This window comes from Cetorhinus maximus, unplaced genomic scaffold (assembly GCF_964194155.1).
Source record: "Cetorhinus maximus unplaced genomic scaffold, sCetMax3.hap1.1 HAP1_SCAFFOLD_1139, whole genome shotgun sequence".
Lineage (NCBI taxonomy): Eukaryota > Metazoa > Chordata > Chondrichthyes > Lamniformes > Cetorhinidae > Cetorhinus > Cetorhinus maximus.
In genome coordinates, this window is record NW_027597081.1 from 93,194 (window position 1) to 100,000 (window position 6,807).

Sequence of the window (6,807 nt, forward strand, 5' to 3'; positions counted from 1 at the left end):
AATTGGTTAACCATTTCTCAGGAAAACGCTTTGCCTCTCTGCCAGAGACAAAGTCCAATTGGTTAACCATTTCTCTTGAAAACACTTTGCCTCTCTGCCAGAGACTAAGTCCAATTGGTTATCCATTTCTCGTGAAAACACTCTGCCTCTCTGCCAGAGACTAAGTCCAATTGGTTAACCATTTCTCAGGAAAACACTTTGCCTCTCTGCCAGAGACTAAGTCCAATTGGTTAACCATTTCTCGTGAAAACACTTTGTCTCTCCGCCAGAGACTAAGTCCAATTGGTTAATCATTTCTCAAGGCCACAATTTGCCTGCCGTTCAGAGACCAAGTCCAATTGGTTAACCATTTCTCTTGAAATCACTTTGCCTCTCTGCCAGAGACTAAGTCCAATTGGTTAACCATTTCTCTTGAAAACACTTTGCCTCTCTGCCAGAGACGAAGTCCATTTGGTTAACCATTTCTCTTGAAAACACTTTGTCTCTCCGCCAGAGACTAAGTCCAATTGGTTAACCATTTCTCGTGAAAACACTTTGTCTCTCCGCCAGAGACTAAGTCCAATTGGTTAACCATTTCTCTGGAAAACACTTTGCCTCTCTGCCAGAGACGAAGTCCATTTGGTTAACCATTTCTCTTGAAAACACTTTGTCTCTCCGCCAGAGACTAAGTCCAATTGGTTAACCATTTCTCGTGAAAACACTTTGTCTCTCCGCCAGAGACTAAGTCCAATTGGTTAACCATTTCTCTGGAAAACACTTTGCCTCTCTGCCAGAGACTAAGTCCAATTGGTTAACCATTTCTCAGGAAAACACTTTGCCTCTCTGCCAGAGACTAAGTCCAATTGGTTAACCATTTCTCGTGAGAACACTTTGCCTCTCTGCCAGAGACTAAGTCCAATTGGTTCACCATTTCTCTTGAAAACACTTTGTCTCTCCGCCAGAGACTAAGTCCAATTGGTTAACCATTTCTCTGGAAAACACTTTGCCTCTCTGCCAGAGACTAAGTCCAATTGGTTAACCATTTCTCAGGAAAACACTTTGCCTCTCTGCCAGAGACTAAGTCCAATTGGTTAACCATTTCTCGTGAAAACACTTTGTCTCTCCGCCAGAGACTAAGTCCAATTGGTTAATCATTTCTCAAGGCCACAATTTGCCTGCCGTTCAGAGACCAAGTCCAATTGGTTAACCATTTCTCTTGAAATCACTTTGCCTCTCTGCCAGAGACTAAGTCCAATTGGTTAACCATTTCTCTTGAAAACACTTTGCCTCTCTGCCAGAGACTAAGTCCATTTGGTTAACCATTTCTCTTGAAAACACTTTGTCTCTCCGCCAGAGACTAAGTCCAATTGGTTAACCATTTCTCGTGAAAACACTTTGTCTCTCCGCCAGAGACTAAGTCCAATTGGTTAACCATTTCTCTGGAAAGCACTTTGCCTCTCTGCCAGAGACTAAGTCCAATTGGTTAACCATTTCTCAGGAAAACACTTTGCCTCTCTGCCAGAGACTAAGTCCAATTGGTTAACCATTTCTCGTGAGAACACTTTGCCTCTCTGCCAGAGACTAAGTCCAATTGGTTCACCATTTCTCTTGAAAACACTTTGTCTCTCCGCCAGAGACTAAGTCCAATTGGTTAACCATTTCTCTGGAAAACACTTTGCCTCTCTGCCAGAGACTAAGTCCAATTGGTTAACCATTTCTCTTGAAAACACTTTGCCTCTCTGCCAGAGACTAAGTCCAATTGGTTAACCATTTCTCGTGAAAACACTTTGCCTCTCTGCCAGAGACTAAGTCCAATTGGTTAACCATTTCTCAGTGGCACACCGAGGGCAATCTGTAACGTCTCGCGGGCCCGGGGGCCCCTTTGCACGGCCTGCCAATGCAATCCGAGGCGCACTGTCCTTCGTTTGGTTAACCATTTCTCAGGGGCACACCGAGGGCACCCTGCACTGTCTCGCGGGCCCGGAGGCCACTTTGCACGGCCTGCCAATGCAATCCGAGGTGCTTCGCCCTTGGCCGCCTTCCCGGCCGGCTTCGGGACGTTTCGGGGGCTCTCACCGGGGCAAATCCGGTCCCCCGGGCGATTAGGAGGCCTCCCCGGGCAGGCCCGGGCTTCAGGCCGCCGCTTTTCCATCCCGGCCGAAAGAGGCGAAAAATGCCGAAAATGGCCAAAAATGGCCGCCGGCAGGGCCTGTCGGTCGGTTTGGCGGCAGCCTGGGTCGGTCCCTGCAGACCTGGAGGCTCGAGAAGGTTTTTGGCGATGTCGACCGATTCTCGATTTGCCACCTCCTACTATTCTGCAGGTACCCCGCCAACCTCCCCTGCCAACAATTCCAACCGTAAGGTCGGGCGGTAGTCCTACCGTCCAGGAGGCCCCAAAGCCCGCAAAACGCCATTTTGCCCTTTCCTCATCGGGACTTCCGAGGGGAACTCATTAACCAGCTCCAGGAGTGGCATGCCAGAAAATGCAACTTGACCCGTCGCCGGGCAGATTCGCTACTCTCTGCGGGAATACCCCCACCGGGTGCCGGGTAAAGGCCTCGGATCTGACCTCATGGACTTCCGTCTGTGCACGGATTTTGCTCTCGCGGGCCCAAGAGCCACTTTGCCCGGCCTGCCAATGCAACCCGAGGTCCATTGTCCTCATTGGTTAACCATTTCTCGTGAAAACACTTTGCCTCTCTGCCAGAGACGAAGTCCAATTGGTTAACCATTTCTCGTGAAAACACTTTGTCTCTCCGCCAGAGACTAAGTCCAATTGGTTAACCATTTCTCAGGGGCTCACCGAGGGCAATCTGTAACGTCTCGCGGGCCCGGGGGCCCCTTTGCACGGCCTGCCAATGCAATCCGAGGCGCACTGTCCTTCGTTTGGTTAACCATTTCTCAGGGGCACACCGAGGGCACCCTGCATTGTCTCGCGGGCCCGGAGGCCACTTTGCACGGCCTGCCAATGCAATCCGAGGTGCTTCGTCCTTGGCCGCCTTCCCGGCCGGCTTCGGGACGTTTCCGGGGCTCTCACCGGGGCAAATCCGGTCCCCCGGGCGATTAGGAGGCCTCCCCGGGCAGGCCCGGGCTTCAGGCCGCCGCTTTTCCATCCCGGCCGAAAGAGGCGAAAAATGCCGAAAATGGCCAAAAATGGCCGCCGGCAGGGCCTGTCGGTCGGTTTGGCGGCAGCCTGGGTCGGTCCCTGCAGACCTGGAGGCTCGAGAAGGTTTTTGGCGATGTCGACCGATTCTCGATTTGCCACCTCCTACTATTCTGCAGGTACCCCGCCAACCTCCCCTGCCGACAATTCCAACCGTAAGGTCGGGCGGTAGTCCTACCGACGAAGAGGCCCCAAAGCCCGCAAAACGCCATTTTGCCCTTTCCTCATCGGGACTTCCGAGGGGAACTCATGAACCAGCTCCAGGAGTGGCATGCCAGAAATTGCAACTTGACCCGTCGCCGGGCGCACTCGCTGCTCTTTGCGGGAATACCCCCACCGGGCGCCGGGTAAGAGCCTCGGATCTGACCTCATGGGCTTCCGTCCTCGCACGGATTTTGCTCTCCCGGGCCCAGGGGCCACTTTCCCCGGCCTTGCGAAGGCAATCGGAGGTGCTTCGCCCTCGAAACCGCCTTCCCGGCCGGCTTCGGGACGTTTCCGGGGCAAATCCGGTCCCGCGGGCGAAGGGGAGCCTTCCCCGGGCACGCCCGGGCTTCAGGCCGCCGCTTTCCGTGACCTACCGAAAGACGCGAAAAATGCCGAAAATGGCCAAAAATGGCCGCCCGGCACGGCCTCGCGGTCGGTTTGGGGGCAGCCTGGGTCGGTCCCTGCAGACCTGGAGGCTCGAGAAGGCACTTGGCGATGTCGACCGATTCTCGATTTGCCACCTCCTACTATTCTGCAGGTACCCCGCCAACCTCCCCAGCCAACAAATCGCAAATGCCGATCGGCGGGTGACCGTCCGGTAGTCATGCCGACGAAGAGGCACCTAGGCCCCGCAAACGCTTCCAAATCCGACCCCATCCCGGACCGGTTCTTTTTTAAAAAAGGCTCCCAGGATTCCGGATTTTTTCCTGCCGCACTCGGGACCACCCGACGGACACGAAACCGGGAACCTTTCCCCGGTCCGACCCTCCTCGGCCCGGCCAGCCGACGCCGAAGCGGCCGACTGGTTAATGATTTCACCCTGCTCCGACGTGACGCGTTTTCCAACCGCGCATGCGCGGCTCTGCCACCCGAACCGCCCCCTCACGTGGGGGCTCTGGGTCCGCCCCCCGGCAGCCATTTCCTCCTGCCGGTCCGTTATTTTACGCCGTTTTTCGCCCTCCAGCCCTGCCGGAATGCTGCCTGCTCGCTGGTTAACCATTTCGCTCCCTGCACTTCGGCTTCTGCCCTGCTGGGGAAGCCCGCTGCTGCCTCTAACCGTACTCACGGGCGGGCGGCTCTCCTGCGCGGCCTCCGGCCACGCCCCCTCACCTGGTTTGCTGGGAACCCGCCCCCGGCAGCCTGTTACTCGTGCCGGTTCGGTCTTATCGGCCCTTTTTGCACCTTCCCTGCCTGCTGGCATGCTTCGGCTCACCGGTCAACCGGTTCCCCGTTCTCCACTTAGACTTTTGAGCTGCGGGGCTGGTCTGCCGCGAACTGCACCCGTATTACGGGGCGGGCGGCTCTACTGCCCGTACGGCTGCCCTGCCTGTTAACTGGTTAACCGTTTCCCCGTCCACTACTTCGTCCCTGGACCTGCCGGTGTGTTCTGCAGCTAACTGCACCCGTATTACGGGGCGGGACGCTCCGCTTACCGGCCGGCTGCCATGCCTGCTTAACTGGTCAACCATTTACTCACATATACTTAGCCCCTGGAGCTGCTGGGCTGGTCGGCGACCTAACTGCACCCTTGTTGCCGGGAGGTCGGCACTAATTGCCGGCCGGCCGGCTGCCCTGCCTGCTAACTGGTAAACCCTTTACCCACATGTACTTAGCCCCTGGATACTGATGGGCTGTTCTGCACCTAACTGCACCCTGATTAGCGGGCGGGCGGCTTTAATTGCCGGCCGGCTGCTCTGCCTGCTAACTGGTTAACCATTGACCCACATGTACTTAGCCCCTGGAAACAGAGGGGCTGTTCTGCACCTAACTGCACCCTTATTAGCGGGCGGACAGGCGGCCGGCTCTAATTACCGGCCGGCCGGCTGCCCTGCCTGCTAACTGGTTAACCATTTACCCACATGTACTTAGCCCCTGGAAACTGATGGGCTGTTCTGCACCTAACTGCACCCTTATTAGCGGGCGGACAGGCGGCCGGCTCTAATTACCGGCCGGCCGGCTGCCCTGCCTGCTAACTGGTTCACCATTTACCCACATGTCCTTAGCCCCTGGAAGCTGATGGGCTGTTCTGCACCTAACTGCACCCTTATTAGCGGGCGGGCGGCTGTAATTACCGGCCGGCTGCCCTGCCTGCTAACTGGTTAACCATTTACCCACATGTACTTAGCCCCTGGAAACTGATGGGCTGTCCTGCACCTAACTGCACCCTTATTAGCGGGCGGACAGGCGGCCGGCTCTAATTACCGGCCGGCCGGCTGCCCTGCCTTGCTAGCTGGTTAACCATTTACCCACATGTACTTAGCCCCTGGAAACTGATGGGCTGTTCTGCACCTAACTGCACCCTTATTAGTGGGCGGACAGGCGGCCGGCTCTAATTACCGGCCGGCCGGCTGCCCTGCCTGCTAACTGGTTAACCATTTACCCACATGTACTTAGCCCCTGGAAACTGATGGGCTGTCCTGCACCTAACTGCACCCTGATTAGCGGGCGGGCGGCTCTAATTGCCGGCCGGCTGCTCTGCCTGCTAACTGGTTCACCATTGACCCACATGTACTTAGCCCCTGGAAACTGATGGGCTGTCCTGCACCTAACTGCACCCTTATTAGCGGGCGGACAGGCGGCCGGCTGTAATTCCCGGCCGGCTGCGCTGCCTGCTAACTGGTTAACCATTTACCCACATGTACTTAGCCCCTGGAAACTGATGGGCTGTTCTGCAACTCACTGCACCCTTACTGGCGGGCGGACAGGCGGCCGGCTCTAATTACCGGCCGGCCGGCTGCCCTGCCTTGCTAACTGGTTAACCATTTACCCACATGTACTTAGCCCCTGGAAACTGATGGGCTGTTCTGCACCTAACTGCACCCTTATTAGCGGGCGGGCGGCTGTAATTACCGGCCGGCTGCCCTGCCTGCTAACTGGTTAACCTTTTACCCACATGTACTTAGCCCCTGGAAACTGATGGGCTGTTCTGCACCTAACTGCACCCTTACTAGCGGGCGGACAGGCGGCCGGCTCTAATTACCGGCCGGCCGGCTGCCCTGCCTTGCTAACTGGTTAACCATTTACCCACATGTACTTAGCCCCTGGAAACTGATGGGCTGTCCTGCACCTAACTGCACCCTTACTAGCGGGCGGGCGGCTGTAATTAGCGGCCGGCTGCCCTGCCTGCTAACTGGTTCATCATTTACCCACATGTACTTAGCCCCTGGAGCTGCTGGGCTGGTCGGCACCTAACTGCAGCCCTATGGCCGGGAGGTCGGCTCTAATTACCGGCCGGCCGGCTGCCCTGCCTGCTAACTGGTTAACCATTTACCCACATGTACTTAGCCCCTGGAGCTGATGGGCTGTTCTGCACCTAACTGCACCCTGATGAGCGGGCGGGCGGCTCCAATTACCGGCCGGCTGCCCTGCCTGCTAACTGGTTAATCCTTTACCCACATGAACTTAGCCCCAGGAGCTGCTGGGCTGGTCGGCACCTAACTGCAGCCCTATGGCCGGGCGGG